Raw genomic sequence first — 23,411 nt, 5'->3', positions numbered from 1 at the left:
AAAAATAAGGTATTAAACATGTAAACCCTCCCCCAGCCTCTTTAGTGTCCTTGATGGAAAGAAGGATTACGATTCTTTTTTGCATATTCCTGCTACCATGTGTGCATGTATCCAATATGCTGTACTTGCAGAATTGATATTCAGAATAATATGTTTAATCTCTGATTGCAAAAAAAATGACTTCACACGCAGCTAATTCCATCTGCTGGAAAAATAAGAGCAAGGCGAACTCCATTGCGTCTTTGGGACCCGCTCTTTGCTGGGCTCATTACGATGTATGAACTTGGGAAATTTGCATAATTTTTTGGCAAACCTAAGCGGCAGCCATTTAATGTAGAATTTTATTAACTTTAAACATCCCTAGCAACTCCTAAGCTACTTCTACCTCGTTTTGTATTTTTGGTGTTTTACGAGCTTTGATTTTATAAGCTTCAGTAACGTTTTTGTTCTCCTTGCAATGACTTACGTATATATAACAGCAGCTTGCTGCCATTTCCATTAACCTTCAACCTGCAATCTAATGCAAAATTCCGGTCGTTCAAATTAAAAAAAAAGCGTTGAAATTAAATTCTCACAGAGCGAATGCTGAAACGGTAACACGAAGGTGGGTTTTGGTTGCTCTTCTGCAGCGTGAGAAGAGAACTTGATGGTTTTCGAAAAGTAACCTTGGGGAAACTGGGGCATGTCAAGTCTGGTCCTACTTCTGCTGAAAGCTGGTCTCGTGATGTGAATTCTGACATCCAGACTCTTTGGAGCTTAAAATCACAGTTGCAGGTAGCTACTAAACGTTGTCTCTTACTAAAAGAGTGGGTTTTGACACATTTTCGGCTTCTCGAGGTGCCTCGCCGTGTCTTTCCCACTCGGTTTGCCTTTGTTCTTGTGACCTCCTCCTTTTGCTGGTTGGCAGTCAGGGGAGTCGTAATCTGTAAAATATTAAAACGGTTGGAGTTTTGTAGTAATATACTCTCAGCTCTTTTGGAATGGTGTTATTTACTGGCTAATTTTCTTTTGGATGCAATAGGTTGGATTAATTTGTAAAGTTTGAACTATGCTATGTTATGGTCTCAACCCGCTTTCTGTCTCGGTACCATCAGGAACTTCCTTTGCTACGTGCAATCACAGTCCCGTGTCTCCGTCCTTCTTTCCTCCTCCCTCTGATTCCATCGATCACCTAAGAATGCAGTTTCTTCCTTGCAATGAACAGGGTTATATCGCTGGGCTCATTAATTCCTCTCTAATTGGCAGAAAGCCAAGCACAAAACCTTGTTCATAAGTCACTCTAGAGATTTCTTTGTACATGCTTTTTTAATACTAGCATCACTGAAAAGGTGGGGTTTATTTTATTTTCTTCAAGTCTCGAACAGGCATAATTGTATTTATATATATATGTATAGGCTTGGGTGTTGCTCCTCTGCAGCCCAGCGAGCAATTTGAAGTCCTTGGGCAGTTTAAACCCAAAGTTCCTTGTAGCATCAAAGGCAGCAGCTATTCCTCTGCATCTGGGTGGGTGAAATCATTTTCTGCTGTATCTAAACTTCAAAGAGCAGCTCACAGCTTGTGCCCGTGGTTTGGTGTTTTCTGCAATGTGTCAGACCAGAGGCTATAGTTTGGACACTGGGTTCAAGCAGGACTTGCTGTTTATTGAGTGATAGTAGCTAGTGTGGAACTGGGGTTTGTGTTCCCCAACCTACGTGCTCCCAGAGGCAACTTGGTTCCCTTTTGATTTATAAAGCTCTTAATCGAGGTCTTTGTTTTGAACTTTGCCTCACCGTAGTCTTCTATTGCAAAGTGTAAAAATCCTTTCCATTGTAAATCCTTTCCATCATGAATCTTCCAGTCTGATGTTGGGACTGCAGTCTTAGTGTATTTAATGTCTTTAAACCTTTTGTGTTTCCTCCTGTCCTCGCTGCTGAGTTTGGGAGCAGCTCTGTGAACATCTATGCCAAGCTGGCCCTTGTTCCCCTGCTGTTGGGCTGCTCTTGTTTTGTATCGTGCTGCCTTGCACGCTGACCATGATTTCTCTTGATCTTTTGCCTTTCTGACCACCTGCACGTGTCCCCATCCTGGGTGAGAAACACCTTTGGGGAGAGCCTGTCCTCACAGAATCACAGGGTGTTTGGGGTTGAAGGGACCTCTGGAGATCCCCCAGTCCAACCCCCCTGCTCCCGCAGGGTCACAGAGCAGATCACACAGGTGGGTCCAGGGGGTTTGAATGTCTCAGAGAAGGAGACTCCACACCCGCTCTGGGCAGCCTGGGCCAGGCTCTGGCACCTCCCAGCAAACAAGTTTCTCCTCATGTTCAGATGGAGCCTCCTGTGTTTCAGTCTGTGCCCGTTGCCCCTCACCCTGGCGTTGGGCACCACTGAACAGAGTCTGGTCCATCCTCTGACACCCACCCTGAGATATTGATCCCATTGATCAGATCCCTCTCAGCTTCTCTTCTCCAGCTCAACAGCCCCAGCTCTCTCAGTGTCTCCTCATCAGAAAGATGCTCTAGAAATGGAAAAATACTCCAGAAATGGGTTTTTAGACCTTGGTTTAACCATCAGGGCACTGGAGCTTTCCATGGAGCATGGAACAGCCTTTTGCTTTCTTGCACTTTGGTTTTCATTTAATTTCCTTCCTAAACAAGGATGGCACTCTACTGTCATTTTTTTAAATGAAGTAACTTTATCTTAATAAGCACATGAGTGAAGCGATGCAAAGCGGGCTTGTTTATGCGTCTGAAATTTAAGTAAATCTGTTACCGCTTCTGAAATTCGGGCTGTGGGAGGATTACTGATAGCAACGAATGGTGTTAAGAAAAAATTCCCCATGTTTCTCTTAAAATGCATGTGGATTTTTTTTTTAGATGCAGTAGGACTGCAGATGCAGTCATATTAAAATGTATAATAACTTGCTTTGAATGGGTCTCGCAGCAGAAGCAGTTGGAGACGTGGCTTGAGTACAAGTTACTGGGAATTAATTCTCTTTTAATGCAGTTTTTTGAGTCCACGGATGGTTCCCTGGGTGCCACCACCAGTGGACTAAACCAGTTTTCCTAATTATTGCTTCGTTAGGCTTTTACAGCTCATGGGCTTGTTAAAATGGTGTTTGCTGATGTGTCAGCTGTGGGCTTCGGGGTAAATTGTAGGATAAATAGGAGTAGTATACATACCTGTATGGCAGAACTCTGCAGCATTCTGTGGATTGTTATTTCCTTAAAAATGTGGTGGTGTTTGGTTTAGTTTGTATTGTTTGTCTCTTTTCCTCTTTTGAATCAACAGGTGTAGCCAGCGGGGAAAGGGTTGTGGATGGATGTGGTGAAATAACACAACTCCATCCCTGGTCAGACTGAATCCAAGCAAGTGAAGGCACCAGAGAGTCCTGCAGGGATGGGCCGTTTGTCTTTGGGAAATGTTTTTAAGATGTTAGGAAGAAGTTAACTTGGAAAAAAAGCGAAGGAGCTTAATATGAGTGTAAAATTGTTACGTCTTAGTGGAGCTATAGGGAGCAAGTTCACCAGTGTTGCTAGCTGCATTGATATTAGTTGTAAGGATTGGTTTGGTTGGTTGGTTTTGGTTTTGTTGTGGGTTTTTTTGGTTTTTGGTCTTTGTTTAGGGCTGTTTAACCCTCCCTGTGTTACTTGGTCACAGTGCTGCAGCAAGGCAGTATTCATCAGGTGTCTGTCCAGGCAGAACGAAGATGGTTAAGGATCAAGGAGTCTGTCCATCTGCTTTCTATCCAAAGAAACCTGGAGATTGCAAAAGTAAAGCCCATGTAGAAGTCGGTGATTACAGATGCCGACACTTTACTGGGGTATACGTGAGGCAAAGACTGTTGGGTGAAGTCTTTAATTAGACCAACTGGTATCGCTGGGGAGGATGGTTGAGCTTTAGAGCATGAATAAATGTCAGCATATTTTATCAGAACTGCAGTTTGGAAGTGGGGATTTACTGTGAGCTGCCATTTGGCTTTGGGGTGTCTGGGGCTTTTCTGCGTCTTCCATATATTAGCGGCAGTTATGGAAGAAGCTGCATATACCACTTTACAGACAGCGCAGCTCTTTAAGGGCAGGTACGGTGCGAACTGCTCGGGTAAAGTGAGCCATCATTTTCAGGCTGGAGTCAGTAAAGCTAGACAGAGTGCCAGCAAGCGATACCTGTGTCCGAGTTTAATATATTCACAGTGGTCATGCCCAGGGGGATCAGTGAGAGATGCTTTAACTTCAAGCCAGCAGGAACAGCAATGCTTTTAGTTTTATGTTTTTCCTTTTCTCTGCAAAGTGGTATGCTTTTACTGGAACAGCTAAATGCAGGCATGTTAAGCTTAATGTATGCATGTGTGTGGGTACTTGAGAAAACATCCCATTAGATAAACCAGTAACTTTCTGCTGGGGAGATGCTGAGAATATCACCTGGCCAAGCCAGGCTTGTTAGCAGCTTGTAAGCAACAGCTCTGCTTTGCAGGTATTTTAAGTGCTGAGGGTAGCAGAGCTAAAGGGAGAGGTGATAACGTCTGTGCTGTTTCTTATTTTTTTCTCCTTTTTAGGGGAGGAGACAGGACTAATTGCGTACCTTCCAATTCCAGTTACTTCGTTACTGAATAATCTGGAGCAGCCCTGCAGTCTGCTCTGATAGCAGATAAGTGGTGTGGCTCACAGCACTTCAATCTAAACAAAACTTAAGTGCTTCTTTCCTTCTTCCCTGGAGTGAAACTGTAGTTTCGTTATGTGTTAGCCAGGACAGAGTTGTTTCTGCAGCTGTCGTGATGCTTCTCTGGACTTTGTGCATGTTAGAGGTGCATCCCCAGTACAGGTAGCAAAAATATCCTAAAATACCCCATTCCCGTACCTGGCAGCTTCAGTTGAAGGCTCTCCAAGTAGTTTGCTGGGTGAAGATCTGGTTAGCTTTGATATAACATGTCTCAGAGGGTTTAGATATAAACCAATGAAGCTTTAGATAATATTTCCTTTCCGTAGAGATACATGTGAATTAGTTTCCCTGAACAGTCAAGTCAAACAGCCTGAGCTGCTACCAAGCCTGCGAACACGAGTCCCTTCGGTCAGAGTGGTCGTGTTGACGAGGCTGTCGTGGAATTCCATATTTTCACTTCCCCAGGGTAGAAATGGCATTATATGCAACCCGTACGGTGCAAAAGAGAATTATTGGGCTGAGCTTTAGAGAAGGTTTTTGTCTGTCTTTGAAACGGAGTAAAAGTGCATTTGTGCATCAGGCTGAATGCTGATAAAATACCTTTTTGGAACTGATGTTGATCATGATGGTCACTTTGAGGTACTGACATAAGGCTGCGAGAGCACCGCAGAGAAGCGCCTGGGTTTTGCATAGTATAATACTGGGCAAAACAAAAACTCTTGTCGGCCTAACTACTTCTGGCCTGCCACAGAACCGCTAAATCTGATCTGTTCCTAAAAAGATGCCTGGCTCTGCAATCTGAGCCACATACAATGCTTTTGACTTGAATGGAAAAGCAGTTTGTTTTCGCATTAAATCGAACCCAAGTGTCGCTGCCCCAGCGGGGATCTGCTCTTGCAGGCTCTGCTTGGACTCCAGGCAGAGTCCTCTTGGCTCTCGCTGCTTCTTGCTGTAAGCCCGGTAATTCAAATCAGAGCGATGCGAGGATGGTGATGCACCAAGATGGGTATTTGTTGACAGGTAAAAACATATCGGGGAGAAAAAAACTGTAATATACTGTTATAATGTTGAAAGTTTTTGAAAGTTTGGGGTTGCTTGTGTTGGTTTTAACTGGGCCAATGGGGTTGATCACGTAGAGCGGCTCAGTGTGGATCCAATTGCAGTATTAAGCCCTTGGAATAGCTTAAGGTAAAGTGGGTGGTGGATTTCAAAGAATTTAAGAGTATGAGGCCCCGTAGTTGGGTTTTGCGTTTATAGGGTGGCTTTCAAAGGGAAAGACAGAAACATGCAGACTTTTCAGCAGGGCCTGTTGTGACAGGACAAGGGGCGATGGTTTTAAACTAAAATAGGGTAGATTCAGGCTGGATGTGAGGAAGACAGGAGGTCGAGCTGGGTGGTGAGGAAGGGTCTGCAAACCACAGGTTCCTCCACCTGTGTGGGTAGGGAGGGTGAACACCATCGCTTGGAGCAAGAGCTTGGCATCTTTTTGTGCTGCGGTGGCTGATTAAATTGGTGTCACTCGCACATCTCAAACCCAGAGTCCTGGATTCTGCTTTGTTGGTTGTTGAACCATCGTGTGCAGTTGTGTTCCCTTTCCACAGTAAGAAAGCTCATCCCACATCTCAAAATGGTCTGTTTGCCTTCCCAGCACTGCGCTTGGTATTTTGGAATTGCTGTTGTGTCTGTGCAGGTTGACAAGGCTCTTGTGGCCATTTGGAATGGTGAAGTTGCCTTCCCCATGCTGCACTTCACAGAATCACGGAATGGTTGGGGTTGAAGGGGCCTCTGGAGATCCCCCAGTCCAACCCCTGCTCACGCAGGGTCACAGAGCAGATCACACAGGTGGGTCCAGGGGGTTTGAATGTCTCAGAGCAGGAGACTCCACACCCGCTCTGGGCAGCCTGGGCCAGGCTCTGGCACCTCCCAGCAAACAAGTTTCTCCTCATGTTCAGATGGACCCTCCTGTGCTTCTCCTCTTGAGGTTTGTTAACCAAACCTCCACAACAGCCACCCAGCCTTGGCTCTTTGGCCTTTATTTACCTCTTAACAGTTGAAAATGTGCCTTAGTACCGCTCCCTTTCTTGTGTTTGGTTTTGGGCTTTCATTGCCTCTCTGGAGCAACATAGAGTTGCTTGAATTGTCACGCGACTGGGAGGGGAGATGATGAGTGTCCTCAGGTCTTTGCTTCGGTGCGTTCATGAGCTGGGAGGGGTGCACTGGGGCTACTCTTGTGCTTCAATATCCAGCACTTAGTTACGGTCCATCTTGACTGTAGAAAATGAATTGAAGGCAAATTATCTGGTGGTGGAGACTTTCTGGAGAAGGAGTTTGTGCAGTGTCATGTAGCTGTGGGCAAGTTTTCCTTATTGCAGAAGCTGGATTGATTCCTCAGGGCTGGATAGCATCTGATCTTTATGTGAGGGAGGGGAAAAAGCTGTCTGACTTTAATCTGAATTTACTAGGTAGTTAATAAGAAGGACCTCTGCCCAGAGGAACTTGTTCAGCCCATGTTATGTTGCAGGAGCTCCATGGAGATGAAGCCTGCTGGCTTCATTTTGTTCTGAAATCCATTTGGCTTCGAGTTGCCTCCAGGATCTCAGCCCCTGTGGTTCTTCAGACTTGCAGCTGGGTCTGACCTGCTGGGTGTTTAAGGGCTGAGGTTGGGGCAAATCCTGGATGCTTTGGTGGCTGAGAGGTGACATTGGCATGTGGAACTTGTCATTCAGGTGTCCTTCTGCTGAGAGCAGCATGCCTCTTGCCTGTCTCTTCTTCCCTTTATCATTTGCAGTTTGTATTTAAAAACAGAGGAGTTTAAGCTTTGTTTTCTCTGCAGTTGTGGTCCAGAGGAGCGATCGGCTGTCGCGATGTTTGGCATTGGAGGTGCCTTGATGGCCGATTGCGAAAGCCGCTATTGCTACAGGGAGCACAGGAAGGTATTTGCGCCAGTCATCTAGAAACTGGTCTCGTTCAGGTCTGAATCAAGCTCAGGCTCAAACAGGTCGTGGAATTTATTTATACAACAGCACTGGGGTGTGTGGCATTGCAGAGCCAAATAAACACTGGTTCCCAGCCCCGAGGCTGGTGTTCAGTGTTGGATAACGTGGCACGGTGTAATTGTGGCCGGGGACATGGGTGGAGGGGTTAGGAGAGGGTGAGGGCTGCATCCGTGTGGAGAACATTAAATGTTCCTTGTTGTGCTTGCAGCTCGTTAATGGCCTTGTTAAGAAACGATGGGTGCGTCTGAGGTTATAGGAAGGATGGAGGTCAGCTTGGCAGAAGGAAGCGATGAGTGAGTTATAGGAGACATGGGGATTAATAAGACAAAGCGGAAGGAGGTGGATTGAAACTGGTCAAGTGTGTGGGGAGTGGCTGGTTTACACGGGGGCTGGACACGCAAAAGCGACGGCACTCAGGGTCTTGAGAATCTGGGTGTTAGAGAAGTGACTGGGAAGTCCACACCAGGACCCCAAAACACGTGTGCTTGATGAGAATGGAGGAACAGGTGAAGGAAGGGGTCTGGTGTGGCTGCTTGAGAGCCTTTTGGTCTCTGCTCTTTGCTGCCCCTGCAGCCTGGGGTTCTGTGATGCCAAAGCATCTTCTGCTTGGCCGCCTCATGGGACTTGTCCAGCAAGTACGGCAGCAGGAGTCTTTTTGGGGTGTACTTGGTCACACGGCACTGAAAACCTCCTTGAACTGGTGGTGCTCCACATGTCAGCAATGCATTGACTGTCATTCCCACGTGCCCTTTGCACTGGGCAAACTGGATCGTTTTAATTTGAAGAGCTGTAACACCGTTAACGTGTAACTAATTTCCTTTTTCCTTCCCTTTTGCTCTTCAGAAATGCCATTTTCGTGAGTGTGCAAGAGACCTACAGAACTGTAATGTCTAACCCTACATGGAGTAACAACTCTCTGAAGGTACCACCCTTTTTTAACTACGCGGCTTCGTTATAGGCTGGGTTAATGATGAACTGATCTTTGCTTCAAAGCTTGAAGAACCGTCTCTTACATAATGCTGTCCCTTCCAAAAGTGTGACAGCGCTGTGACGTTTGGGTCTCTGATTTCCAGAAAAAACATCATGCAGCCCAGCATTTGATCTGGGGTGCCAAGGGGCCATCCCTGTTTCTCTGGGAATCATCTCTTGCGGGTCTGGTGTTGCCTTAGGAACAGATGGTGGTTTCTATTCAGGGAGCTGAGCTAAGCGTTCTTCATACTTGGTGGCCATCCTTGGAAACATATTGCCCTTCTTTTCAGTGATGCAGTGATTGCCTGTCTGTCTTTCTTGACGAGAGGCTTCTAGCTGTATTTATGAAGAATATCATGATAAAGTGCAATTGCACTTTAGCGTTTAGGTCGAAATGTCGTGGTTGTTTGTGCTGCATTAACCAGCTCTCAGGCGTTGGCTTGTTCTGCTGCCTGATCCCGCAGTGATGCCATAATACTGAATTTTGGACTGCCGTGTACGTTACCACAGCAACAGACTGATGTCACAGGCTCAAGGACATGACTTCAGCGTATGATCATGCAGAGGCACGATCAGGTTTGTGAAGGAGAAAGCTGACTAATGCGCATCTCAAAAGCAAACAGGGGGAATGCAGGGTTACAGCTGACCAAGCAAGGTGCTTCGGTATGAAAATTCCCCTCTCTGAGGGGCTGCTCATGTCTTTAGGACAGGAACAGTCGACGTGATGAGCTTCTCTTTACTGTGGATAAGCAGAAGTCTTGCAGGTATCCTGTATCTTTTAAACAGGTGGTGTTCTGGGGTGGGGACACTTGCTCTCTGGTTTGAGAGCTTTGGAAGGGCGCTTTTCTGGTTTAATTTTAAAGAACTTCTCGGTGGTCTTATAAGCATGCTGAGAACACTTCGACTCACTTAATGGTGTTCAAACAGTTTAATTGGTTTTCCAAAGCTTTTATTTTATCCATAACATTGGAAGGTGAAAGGGGAGCTCTGCATCTGCATTATGGTCACATTTTCCTATATCCTATTAGCAGATTCCAAGATTGTTTAATGTGATCTCCACCCATTTCATTTGGCTGCAACCTTTGCTCCCATGAAAACAAGGCTGATTGTTCTGAATTGCTGTGTGTATGTGCTTTGGCACGGCATGAAGGTACCTATAATAACACAACCATTGTCTGGAAAAAAAAGCAGTTTGCAGTAATAACTACAAATAAAAGGGTGCAGTACTGGGGCAAGACAGATAATGGTCGTTTTCCCACCCATTATGTCCAGCAGATTCTCAACACGATCACCCCTTGGTGTGACAGGGATGTGGGCTTTAATGTAGGATGTGAATATTGGGAATAAGGGACTGAAATATTTGCATGTTGTTCCAAGTTTCTCTTTCCTGGACACGGTTCCATTGCTCATATCTACGGATGGGGAGACTGAATGACTTTTGCACAATGCGGTATTTTATTTGCATGCTGTGAGCAGTTTAACAAGTGTGTGTGCTAAATGAAGCATTCCCACTTTCAGTTAGCAGCTGACGCACCCTTAAAATTCAAAGAAAAAGAAGGGCATTTAGGTTGAACAGTGGGGTTTTGAGGGGTGACATTGTGCTGGGTGTTTGAGCGGATGGTCGGTCCTGCCAAGCCTGAATGTTAACTTGAAATGCAGTGGGATTCAGCAAAAGAAAGAGTCAAAAAACCCCCAACCAAACGAACTCCTTTGTGCTGAAGTAATTTTTGCTCATCTCTGCACGTTGTGGAATAAAAACGCGAGATTGGGAAGTAATTGTTTTAAATGTTCGGCGTCGCAGGAATCGAGGATATTTAGCAGAAACTGGCATTTCTTACAGGAGTTGGGTTGCCTCCCAGGACAGGAAGCTGTACAGTGTTAAAAAAAGAGGCAGGGAAGGAGGTTTAACAACCCCCTCTCTAAATCAGGATGCTTGAATTTGTCGCTTGGCCTTGAGCTGAATGGCTGGAAGCTCCGCAAAATTCCGCGATTCACGCTGCTCGGCAGCAAACAAGACGATAATGGGGACGGACTCTGAAGAAGGCTGAAAAAGAGAGGCTTTGTGATACAGCGAAGGGGAAGGAAGTCTGGAGAAGTTAGAAAAGGAACAGATGTTTTCGGAGGTGGGGAAAAACTTAACTATCCGTGTAGTTTGCTCTTGCAGCGGAGCCAGCAGAAGGAACTTGATACCAAACAAAAGTAGGCACACCCAGCGCTGAGCACAGGGATCCTGGAAAGCTGCTCTCTGGTGCCGCGATGCTTTTCTGGTAGACAAATAACGTTGTATGTGGACAGAAGCGAATTATAAAAGCACTTGTGAGTTTGTGCAAAGGTCCCTCTAAAAGAGGTTGGAGCTGTTTGATGCTTCTTGTTAACAACAATAAAAAACCCCACAAAACATAATGGATGTATAAAGCGATACGCAAAGCAGGAAGCCAAGAGGGATGTCGTTCCCTGAGAAGGAAATAATGACAGAAGATGCATTAAAAGAGAGGGTGAGGTTGCTTGTAGGGTGTGTTTATAGGCTGTGATGACTGGAAGTGCGATAAACCAGATTGCTGATCCCGTGTATCAAAGTACAAGTGGCAATGATTTTTCAGGTTGTTGAAACTTGCATCCAATATATATATATATATATATTTTGCTCTTACTAATAGATTAATCCACTGTAATTGACTGCGAATTAAACCTGGGGGAATTTTCCCATCTGTATGTGCTGCACAGCCTCTTTGCTGTCTACTTGGCAACTGCACCTTCGGATAATTAAAAGTTGGTTTTTAAATCCGCTCTTCTTTCAACTGTTATTCTTTTGCATCTCTGTGAGCCGTCGGTCCGTCTTCTGTCTGAAGTGTAGAAACCAAGATAACGTGGGTTTAGGAAAGGAAAACTGCAGATGAATCTTTAAAACGGCAGAAACTACAAAACTGGGTGGATGTGTGAGGCTTTTAACATGCACATCACTGTTGCACTTTCCCAGTCCAGTGTGGAAAACCCTTAAATTCACTTTGACTTTCTGAAATCTCATGCTGCTTGCCCCCCTTAAAATCAATAACCAAACCTCCGTGGCTGCTTTTGCTTAGGAAGCGGTTGTAATTACCCCGAAATTACAGGAGTTGTTCAGCTCGGGGATCCTCTGGTTTCAGCACATAGTTTCATCGCTCTGTAGTGTTTTGAGAGGCCGAAGGGTGGGATGCAGCTACAATGAGTTTCCAGATTCCTAACAGCATGAGGGACTGTTTTTAATAGTGATGATAAAAACAGCTATTCCCAGTTGGGGGTTAGTCAGTGATACAATTATCAGAGCTATGAAATAGTGCAGGGATGGCTCAGAATGGAAAAACTTAAGGCCTGAAACTGATTTTCTTGAGGGAGCCGTTTGAAACTGTTTCCTGCGAGCTCGTGGAGAATTAGGAAGAGATGGTAAATGCTGAGAACTCGGGGGTTTGGCGATTACTTTGGTAATTTAGTTCTCAAGCTAGTGAGCTTCACTGGCTTTGGGGAGGGGGGTTAGGTAGCAAATTGGTGACGAAACCCCGTGTGGAGCTGGCGTGTTGCTTTTGTCACATTATGGTCTTCAGCACAGTAAAGTAACAATCCCCAGCTCAAAATCTGGTTTACTTAAACCCTCCTTTTTAAAACATCCTTATTTTCTGCTTGGTTTCTTGGTGATTTGGTGGTCCTTATTCATATTCTTCATGTTTTGTCCAAGAAGAGGAAGCCCTAAAAAAAGACTATCAATTGCACTGGGGGGAGCAGTGGGAAATACTGAGTTAGACAGCAATACCTATATTTTCCCTTTTGTGTTTTGCTTATAAAGCTGGTTTTGCATTAATAACTAAAAGTAGCGTGAAACAAACCTGAGTCTGATGTTTTCAGATGAACTATTAGGAAAGTTCATACTTCTAAAATGATCATTAATCTGGAAAGAATTGCACCGGAATTATTTCGGGTGTCGTGTCGTGGGTCTGTGCTACCGAATTTTGAAAATGAAAGATGGAAAGATTTGCAGCAAAAGTTCTCGCAGTTCAAAAAGCATTAGAGCATGCAGAAGCCGTCCCTTTCTGAAGTGTAGGTGCTATTTTGGGGGCTTTTTTCTTGAAAGAATGAGTTATAGCAGAATTCGTGCTATGCTCGGAGTTTCTGCAAATGTAATGGAGTTAGCTGCTGGGCATATCAACTATGAAGCTCTGAAAAGATGAGACTATTTTTTACTTCAAGTAACTCGTGAGTTATTAACAGAAAAAAGAAATCTCTAAAAACGTAGCCAAAAAAAGATTGAAGATCCATAGAGTTGGCGGGTTTCAAAATTAGCTTAAACAGTCTTTTGAAACAATAATGCAAAAATATAAGGTATGTAATGCTCGTTTCTACCTACCAAAAATCCAAGCTAGTTCAGCAGATGATGTTCGGTGTATGAAGTTCTTGTAAGAATTGGTATAAAACCCCAGCAGATATTTTGGCTGGACGAGACTTTTAGTGTTTACTCCTGCTGTCCTGTCTTCCCCTTGGGCAATGAACCCGCAGCGTGTCCCTGGTAACACACCGGTGCTGTCGGGTGTTCCGCTTCGAATCTCATCTGCATCCCTGTGTTACTCCTACTGTCCCTGGTTTGGATTTCTTTATTTTGCTGGCTTTGATGCCATGCTGTCCCATTTCCTCGCCACGCACGTGTAGAATCATAGAATCACAGTATGGTTTAGGTTGAAGGGACCTTAAAGCTCATGCAGCTGACATGGATGCCCAAGCTCAAATTTACATGGGAATGGTCAGATTTCAATCAGATAACCGCTCCATCTGATGTTGTCCAGGGTACAGAGGGCGGACGGGAGGTTGGTGGAGCTTTGAGAAGGGCTGCAGTGAATTTGGTGGGGAAATGAGCCGAGGGCCATGGGAACGAGGTCCTGCTGCTTGGCCAGCTCTGGCTGCTGGTGCCTAGAGGTGGTGTGAGGAGGTTTTGGTGTGTAAAGAGACACAGGAGCCTCCCCACTGTATTCCAGCTGTGTTGGCTTTGTTGCTTTTAGGTTAGAGAACATCAGATCTGTGCAAAGTTCTTAGAGCTTGTGGTCACCAAATTGGGGGGAAGCTGAGCACCCAAGGTTTCACAAGGCAAGTGACGTCTGTGGTGGCTCCTGCATCCTCTTACTGCAGGTGGAAAGGCCAAAATGCAGTTGAGCGGGACTGGGAGAATCTCGTATAATAGAATCATAGAATTACAGACTGGTTTGTGTTGGAAAGGACCTTCCCAGCTGATCCAGTGCTCACCATGAGCAGGGACATGTTGACCAGCTCAGGTTGCTCAGAGCCCCGTCCAGCCTGGCCTGGGATGTCTCCAGGGATGGTTCATCCACCACCTCTCTGGCCAACCTGGGCCAGGCTCTCACCACCCTCAGGGACAACAATTTCTCATGTCCATGACTTCACCCTGCAGACCTGGAGCAGTTGGAGAGATGGTGGCACAATGTACGACATTAAGCAAAAAAATACGCTGCTGGTTTGAAATGATGGCGCCTCATCCTGCTTGTATTGAGCAAATATCTCCGGCACCCTGACAAGTTAATCTTCTAATGAAGAGTGATGATCGGCAGCCTTTGATATGCAGTCTAATTGAAAGTGTTTGGTTTTTGTGTGTGGTGTCGGTTAATAGCAGTCAGAGGAACTTTAATCTCTTTAGGTTTTGTGACAAGGTGTGTGGTGAATTGTCCTGCTCCACCAGCCAAATGCCCACCCAGCCACTCGCCCGCTCCCTCTCCTCAGTGACACAGGGTGACAATGGGCTTAGAAGGATTCTGAGTCAAGATAAAGTCAGGGCAAAACAGAAACATTAACTTACTACCAGCTAAACTAGATTTAGGCAGTGAGAGACAAAAAAATAGACGTTAAACCAACACTTTTTCTCTCCCTTTTGGCTGCAGGGGAATACCTGCCCTGGCTCAAAGCATTTCTAGCCTTTTGCTCTGGGATCTTGACAGGCTTTTCCACCTGCTGTCTGTGTTTTTTGGGGTTTTTTTGTCCTTTCTTAAGAAATACATTTCCCCAGGAGTGCCAGTCACTTGTGTGGAGGGTTTCGCTGTGGCCTGCGCTGGGTCATGATGGAGCCAACTGGAAAGGACCTGGGACCACTGTGACCTTCTCCCACAGTGGCCACGCTGGACCTGACACTTAATTAGTGATTTTAATTGTTATTATTTATTTCATTTGTTTGTCTTAGACTGTAGACTGTCCTTTGGGAACCTTTTTTTTTGTTAATATTATTTTGTAAGACACCATCGGCAAGACCAGTGAATCCAAAGCTTGTTTAGAGGCTGTGGGCGATGGTGTGTCTTGTTTCTTTGTGGGTGGGTTGTTTTTAGCTGCTCTTAATGAATCTGTTCTCTTGGAAGTTTTCTCTCCTCAGCAGATGTAATGATGCACTTTGTTGTCAAATGTTCCGTGAAAAGTAGTTTGAGCTTCCTTCTGCATGAAATCCGTCCTGAAGTTGGGTACACTTGGTATAACTCTTCCTAACTTTGCAGAGCACAATTTTTGGTAAACTGCTGACATAGAAAATTGAGAGTTCAGCGTTTTTACATTATCCTCACAAGACGAAAGATGGTTTTCTGTGAAAACCTGACATTGGGGCATCAGCAGTATCCTTGTTTAAACCAAAAATTTGGAAGGTGTCCTGGTTTTGCTAAAAACAAGTTTCTCTTTTAGTGAATTTTCCTGTCAGCTAAAGCCTTCATATTAACTGCATTTTCCTGGAGAACCAGACACATGTTTTGGTAAACCTAGCAATGGAATGCAAACTTATTGATAAGCATGGATGGACATCTCGGGAGAGGAGCGACGAGAAGAAAGAGACCAAGAAACTGACCAACTGTGTATAACATTCCATTCACGTGAATACTTCATGTAAAAGTGGGAGATCACGAGGATCTCGTCCCTTTTCCCTTTTGCCCTTTTCCCTTCTGCTTATGGCCGACATTAGGAGAGGACCTTGCGAGTCGTCCCTGCGAACTGAGGCCTAGTGAGAGACTGAATCCAGCTCCGGTTGGCTGCAGAGTCCAGTCCAGGACTTTGGTTGCCGGCTCTGCAGTTGCTGAGACTTTCAAGATTGGTTTTGTATATTTTGTATTATTTTCTCTATTCTTATTAGTAGCATTAGTAAAACATCTTTAATTTTTTTCCAACTCTCTTCACTCTGTCCTTCTTTTCCTCCCAATTGCCTCTCCTTAGTGGAAAGGGGGGAGAGGGAGGGGGAAGTGGGGGCAGGGAGAGGGGGTTAACAATACATCTGCCAGGGTTTTATTGTCACCCCGCAATCTAAACCCTCGACAGAAGGATTTAAGAATTTGCAGACCCTTAGGAAAAATTGGAAGCTGTAGAGATGCCTGGTGAAAATTGTAACCTCTCAGCTCTGCCATGGATGGGTGGAATGAATCCATGTGGACAAATCTATGTCGTTCTGCTTTGAGTCTTGTTTCTGTGTGTGTTTGGTTTCGTTGTTTGTGCCTGGGTTTTGTTGGGAAAGTATCCACAGTGCTGTAGGGCAGAGAAATCTATAACATATAGATCAGTTAAAGCTGTATATAATTCAGTGAACGAAGTTTCAAAGCTGATAAATTTGGTGTTTAACACTGGGTCATCCTGCTGTGGTGTTTTCCTTATTAGCAAAGTTCTGAAGAAGGACCTGTATGTATTTATATACTGGATATTTAGAAGTCAGCTTTAGGTTTGCTCTTGTACTTTAGAAACTATTTATAAATATTTTACAGAAGGATGTACGGAAACAGTTGCTACTGTGCATTGTATGCCATGGTGCAGGGAGACTTCTTGCCTATATAGTATCAATTATGAGCTTTTTGGGTTCCTGTTGACATTTTACTTTGCCAGAATATGCCCATAAAATAGCCAGTCCCATGCCGGCATACACAGATATACAGTTGTAATCAGAGGAGTATCGTAAATGAATTTATTTTCACTGTGTTGCAAGAGCTGTCACAAAACAGGCCAATTTAATTTTAAGCGTTGGAGTGGATCGTTATGCTGGGCTGTTGGATCGCTAACAAACTATTACGGGCTAACTAGTGAGTAATTAGTGTCAGGCAGGCCGTGTGATGGTCAATTTATTAGCTGTCCTAGCAAAAATGAATCTGCCAAAGTGAGTCAAGTGGACCTTTCCAGCCAGGACCCCAAACTTGCACAGGCGAAACAGGGGGATGGAATTATTGTTGACAATCCTGATGTGCCACGTCAGTGCCGTTATAATGATCAGCATCTTCTTTAAGAAACTAACATTGTGTTCTTGAAAAAGACGTGATTCTTCTTGCTGGTTTTAACTGGCTTTCTCTAAAGTGGGGCAGGCTGGGTCTCTGTTGCCGTTCGGGCTGATTTCTTTCATGTAGGCTGATTTCTGTCTCTGGTGTTCGTCCTCAAACTCCCATTTAACGTCACTTCTGCATCTTTCAGTTGTTCTTTGCGTGAACAGGAGCCATCTGAAGAGACCTCAGCCCCACGAAACGAGGGCACGACGTCTCCAGAGCTCCGGGAGCGCTCCTCGACTATTTTTGGAACCAGCTCTATTGCTTCTATAATAGGAAGGCTTCTGGAAGCTTTCTCCTTCCCCTTGCCCCAGGAAAGTCGCCTTTCAGCCGAGCTTTTCGTTTATTCAGCATCTTCACAGCAAAAGAAATCTGGTTTTATACACTAAATAACCCAGACGTGGCTCTGTGTTGTGCCCTTGGATGCACAGTGTTACCGTGAGTATCTTTACTCGCACCCTGAGGACCCAGCTGCCGTGTGTCTGCTCGGGGGTGTTTGGCTCCCCCCTGTTTATCATTCGGGGCACACCATAGATTATGTGGTGACAAGAAGTGCCAAAGTAGGTGGCAGCTTTCTAGAAAGCAGAGTAACGTGTGATCTGGGTGCTGCAGCAGCATTGGCGAGCGAGGGATTTGCTGGTTTTGTTTTCCTCTTGGATCAAGCAGAGAACAAATCTAATGAGCCAGTTCTTAACTTCTTCCCAGTTGAGCAACAGATGATGTCCTTACCCAAATTGTGCAAGACAGCTGCAACCCTTCAGGAATAGTTAAACAAGGGAAACACTTGTGATATTATTGTTTTCCAATATGGGAATACAGGGCTAACGAGGTGCAGCAGAGCTTTTTCCCTTTTGAGATTTTTCTCAACCACACCTGGGAGAGAGAAACTGTGACAGCTGCAAATTTGAAACCTTTCATTCTTTATTGACGTGATGTTGGAAGGAAGACATGTCCTCCCTATAGTGCTTCATTAGAATAAGCATTTCATATGCTTATTGGTACAGCAAGTAGGGCAGTTTGGTGACAGTGAAGAGTCAAACGTTGCCTTGGAGCTCTACCTGCTTGTTTCCCTGCTTCTGAAACACTCTGTATTTATAAGTTGGGGAATGACCTGTTAGAGAGCAGTGTAGGGGAAATGGATCTGGGGGTCCTGGGGACAGCAGGATGACCATGAGCCAGCACTGGGCCCTTGTGGCCAGGAAGGCCAATGGTACCTGGGGTGGGTTAGAAGGGGGTGGTCAGTAGGTCAGAGAGGTTCTCCTGCCCCTCTGCTCTGCCCTGGGGAGACCACACCTGGAATATTGTGTCCAGTTGTGGCCCCTCAGTTCCAGCAGGACAGGGAACTGCTGGAGAGAGTCCAGCGCAGCCACCAAGATGCTGAAGGGAGTGGAGCATCTCCCGTGTGAGGAAAGGCTGAGGGAGCTGGGGCTCTGGAGCTGGACAAGAGGACACTGAGGGGGGACTCATTCATGGGGATCAATATGGAAAGGGGGAGTGTCAGGAGGATGGAGCCAGGCTCTTCTCAGTGACAACCAGTGACAGGACAAGGGGCAATGGATTCAAACTGGAACACAGGAGGTTCCACTTAAATTTGAGAAGAAACTTGTTCCTGGTGAGGGTGGCAGAGCCTGGCCCAGGCTGCCCAGGGGGTTGTGGAGTCTCCTTCTGTGCAGACATTCCAACCCGCCTGGACACCTTCCTGTGTAACCTCATCTGGGTGTTCCTGCTCCATGGGGGGATTGCACTGGATGAGCTTTCGAGGTCGCTTCCAACCCCTGACATTCTGGGATTCCGTGTGCACAATGTGCATTCAAAAGTGTTTCTTTCCACTGACTTGAGAGAAGTTAAACCCCACATGTGGCAGAGACCTTTCCCAGCATGATTCAGAGTGTGGATTTGAGACATCAGAGTCCAGTCTGAGTCCTGAAAACCTCATCCCACCGGCTCTGATGGTGCCTGCAGGTGCAGGGGTCAGTGGGTTCAGGGAACCAACCTCTTCTGGGTTTGTTTTCTCTTAATTCAACACCTTGAACTGCTTCAGGTGAGAAGGTGTGAAAGTGATGAGAGGAAGAGGTGGGAGACCCCATCATGGCAGGAGTTAGTGACCCAAATGGCCACGCGTCTGCACGATGTTTTAGAGCTTCCATGTGCTCCCTGCTGACATGGATGCCCAAGCTCAAATTTACATGGGAATGGTCAGATTTCAATCAGATAACCGCTCCATCTGATGTTGTCCAGGGTACAGAGGACGGACGGGAGCTTGGTGGAGCTTTGAGAAGGGCTGGAGTGCATTTGGTGGGGAAATGAGCCGAGGGCCATGGGAACGAGGTCCTGCTGCTTGGCCAGCTCTGGCTGCTGGTGCCTAGAGGTGGTGTGAGGAGGTTTTGGTGTATAAAGAGACACAGGAGCCTCCCCACTGTATTCCAGCTGTGTCGGCTTTGTTGCTTTTAGGTTAGAGAACATCAGATCTGTGCAAAGTTCTTAGAGCTTGTGGTCACCAAATGGAGGGGAAGCTGAGCACCCAAGGTTTCACAAGGCAAGTGACGTCTGTGGTGGCTCCTGCAGCCTCTTACTGCAGGTGGAATGGCCAAAATGCAGTTGAGCAGGACTGGGAGAATCTCGTATAATAGAATCATAGAATTACAGACTGGTTTGTGTTGGAAAGGACCTTCCCAGCTGATCCAGTGCTCACCATGAGCAGGGACATGTTGACCAGCTCAGGTTGCTCAGCCCGTCCAGCCTGGCCTGGGATGTCTCCAGGGATGGTTCATCCACCCCCTCTCTGGCCAACCTGGGCCAGGCTCTCACCACCCTCATGGCCAACAATTTAATCCTCATGTCCAGCCTGAATCTCCCTCCTTTAGTTTAAACCCATCACCCCTTGTCCTTTCACAACAGGCCCTGCTAAAAAGTCTGTCCCCATCTTTGTTATTGGTCCCTTTTAAGTATGGAAAGGCCACAAGAAGGTCTCCCTGACCTCCCCTCATCTGATTGTAGATATCAATCCTTGCATCTCTTACTGCTTGTAAATTGGATGCAGTGTCTTTACTAAATATCTATTTCCAGGTGAGGGTTTGTTGCCAGCTGCAGGTGGGTGGAACGCAAGGGTGAGGTCACTCGGCAACTCTTTCTAAAATCATTTTAGTTCAAGTGTGCTTGTTTTTTCTTATTTTGCCTAAGAACATTTTAATAAATAAAGACGTAAAACCTAGCTGGTGAACCTTGGGTTATAAGGTAGTTCTTTAGCGTTTAAAATAGGTAGATGTTACAGAAATAATAGTTAAAGAAAGGGTTGTGCTTCTATCGTTGTCTAAGAGGCTGAGTATGAAGACCTGGTGTGTCATCTCGTGGGCTGACCTGCTGTGGGTCACTGGTTCTTACCACAGAGTGGGAATGTTGGGATTTGGGCAAGATTTCTGGGAAGGCCTCTTGCTCTGGAGACTCTGGTGCTGTTAGAGGTGTCAGAGTTGCATGTCTGGTGAAATACGCTTTTAGAGACAAGTATCGTGTCCTCAGCTGAGATGCAGGGTAATGAACAGACAACTCCGTTATTGCAAGAAAACATCAAAAAACTCACATGAAGATCTCTTTTATAAGGCCTCAGCGCTGGCTTTTTTTTTTTAATAAGGATTATTTGTCCCTTATAAAGACTTCTTTTGGTGTTAACTGTTCCAAGGACCCCTCTGAAATACTTGCCGTTGCTTTTTTCTGCATCCTGAGCTCTCTGATGAGGGGTGACCTCATTAATTGTTATCAATATGGAAAGGGTGAGTGTCAGGAGGATGGATCCAGGCTCTTCTTGGTGGCAACCAATGATAGGACAAGGGGCAATGAGTACAAACTGGAACACAAGAGGTTCCACTTAAATATATGAGAAGAAACTTCTTCTCAGTGAGGGTGGCAGAGCCTGGCCCAGGCTGCCCAGGGGGTTGTGGAGTCTCCTTCTGTGCAGACATTCCAACCCGCCTGGACACCTTCCTGTGTAACCTCATCTGGGTGTTCCTGCTCCATGGGGGGATTGCACTGGATGAGCTTTCCAGGGCCCTTCCAACCCCTGACATTCTGGGATTCTTTGTCCAGCTGACCCCATGCGGCGGCCCCGCCGAGCATCCCAAAGCCACCTGTGCCTGGAGCTGTGGTGGCCAAACGTGGTTCTACCAGCAGGGTGGTTGCTGCTCAGAACCAGTCCCGAGGCCACGGCCTCCTTCCTAGAAAGCAGATTTTCTGAAAAGATGTGCCCATCCATTGTGCTGGTTTGTAGCAGTTGCTACTGGTTTAAAACACTTGCTCTTGCAGTAAAGCTTTAGCTATCAGAATATCTGAAGCTGTAGTGTATTGCTGCACAGCTGAAGAGGCCTTGACCCCCCTCATCCACCCCAGTTGAGTTAAAACGTTTGTTTTCCTAACCCGCCTCAGCGTTCAAATCTTGATGGTAAGACGGGGAGTTTTGTGGGACCATCCAACGACCTGTCCGTCGCTGGGAGTACGTGATACTGCTGCCAAAATCAGAGCCCTTCCCACATCTTATGCATAAAGGCGTGTGTTGGGGGTGGTTTCAGGAAGGGAGAGCAACACGATTAGGTTTTCAACTTCCTCTTCTGTTTTGTTTCCTCTGTGTATCTGCATTTCAGTTTTCGGGCTGTACCCAGCTCCGGGCAGAACTAACAAATCAGCTGAAGCACCTACTGATAAGGATCAGCCTTGGTAAAGAAACACACTGTGGTAGTTAAAAGGCAGTAAGTATCTTTCTGCTAGCTCACATGCTGACTTTTTTTCTTCTTTCCTTTTTTTTGTTTAATTCACAAGCACAGCTTTTTACTACTTACACAGTGGGAATTTGTCTGTAGCTCGCTGGCATTAATAGTCTATTTTAGCTCTTTTCTATAGCCCAGCAGCTCGAGGAGGAGAAAAAGCGAGCTTTGTGCAGATCTGCGCCATCTGAACTTCTCCGTGTCTATTTTGTCAGCTTTTATATTCCTCTAGTAGGTGCTACTCCCTTCTTAAACTCATGACACCCCCCCATACGCTTTCTGTGCTTGGATTGAGGCTGCCCCTGACCTGAACGCGTTCTCTTGATGGTTTTGTTTCTTAAGCTCTTTATGGCAAACAAGGTATCTTTGGGTTTCATTTGTTTTTTGCCTGGCTTTTTGTTGTTTCCTTCTCGATCGATCTGCAGGACTAGGACAAAATGTCTGGTGTTTCTAACTGGGAATACACGGAGTTTTAGCTGTTGTGAAAGGGGCTGGCGTTCTTGAAATGGTTTGGTTGCATTTATTTGGGTGTGGATATAATCGTGTTTCTGCGATACAGTTCCTGCTGAGTCTGAAATGCTGGTGTCAGTAAAGCCAGAAGGAGAAGCCAGACAAAAGCTTGGATAAAAGTCAGATACTCAGTGCCTCTTACTGATGGCTCATGGAAAAGTAATGATTTTGTGTTTAACTTTTGATTTTTGTAGAGCACTAAGCAAATGCTTTTTTTCTCTGAATTACTGCTTGTGAATATATATATTTTACAGCCCATAAGACAGCAGCAATGGCTGATTTTTGTGCCTAGGTTTCACTCTTGCAGGTGGATCCTTGTTGTAGGCTCCAGACAGTCTAATGGAAATGGTGTTTAGTTACAAAGCTTTGATTTCTGCTGCTGTTATGGAGTTCCTGGAGTAGAGGACATACTGTCATCCTTCATCTTCTCCATCCAACATGTTCCTTTGCCTTGTGTAGAGCTCAGCAGAGATCTCTTCATGAAGACTGGAACGTGTTTATATAATATTTTATACATTATTTTAGGCTCCCGCTTACTCAAGCGTAGGCGAATGATTAACCTCTCATTCACCATCACTAGAGGAACCTTGAAATTGCCATAGCGATGACATCAAGTCAGCTGGATCTAAACCAGTTTCTGTTTTCCCTGCCTGGAAAGTCATCCCTCATCACTTTCTCAGCAAGTGTGGCTACCAAGTTAGAGCCGGCTTTCCGGGCTGGGAGTGGTTGGTGGCAGCGCAGAGTTGTAAACCATGTTGATCAAGTGCTGATTAACTATAGGTAGGTGCTCTTTTGTCTGGGGGTTTTTTCTCTGGCAGGTGTTGCAAAAGGATTGATGCGAGAGGCTCCGTCGCTGCCAGAGCTTGGCTGCTGGTGAGGACAGACCTGCTGCGCTCTGGAAATGCTGCTCTTGGAACAGGGCAGTGGTAGGAACGTCAAAAAGAAAAGAACAACCTGCTCTGCTAAATCACAGATCCCCTGGGGTCGCAGCTCTGGAGTTAGCATCTTCAAATGACATTCTTTTATTGCAGCATCATTGTGCGGGGTCCTCCCCAGAGGAAGCAGAACAATCTTTAAAACAATCCACTGGCAACTCAGGCTCGAGTATTTTGAGTTTTTCCAGGGCTCTTTTGCTGTGTCACTTTTTCCTTTCACGTTCCAACTCGAAGGTTGTTGTTCTTTCGCCGTCAAAGCGCCAGTAATAGCGTCTGCTCCAAGGACAAGGCGTCGAAGGCAGCACCCGAGTGCGAA

General features: G+C 45.7%; 1 protein-coding gene across 6 annotated transcripts in view; it reads left to right on the top strand.

Annotated features, from left to right (window-relative positions):
• FBXO34 (F-box protein 34) overlaps positions 1-23,411 on the top strand; it is a 43,849-nt gene that overhangs the window by 5,591 nt on the left and 14,847 nt on the right. For 2 of the 6 annotated variants that reach the window (XM_065063145.1, XM_065063148.1), the window contains exon 2: positions 8,474-8,552. The exons of 2 other annotated variants lie outside the window; for them this stretch is intronic. The gene's annotated coding sequence lies outside the window, so the exon portion shown is untranslated. Of the gene's footprint in view, positions 1-8,473; positions 8,553-9,194; positions 9,364-21,530; positions 21,636-23,411 lie in introns of those variants that run through there. 2 more of the 6 variants (XM_065063146.1, XM_021300194.2) reach the window with 2 other exon arrangements.

The sequence above is a fragment of the Columba livia genome, chromosome 5 (assembly GCF_036013475.1).
Source record: "Columba livia isolate bColLiv1 breed racing homer chromosome 5, bColLiv1.pat.W.v2, whole genome shotgun sequence".
Taxonomy (NCBI): Eukaryota; Metazoa; Chordata; class Aves; order Columbiformes; family Columbidae; genus Columba; species Columba livia.
The sequence above is the reverse complement of the archived record's forward strand: the minus strand, read 5'-3'. Positions and strand labels throughout refer to the sequence as shown.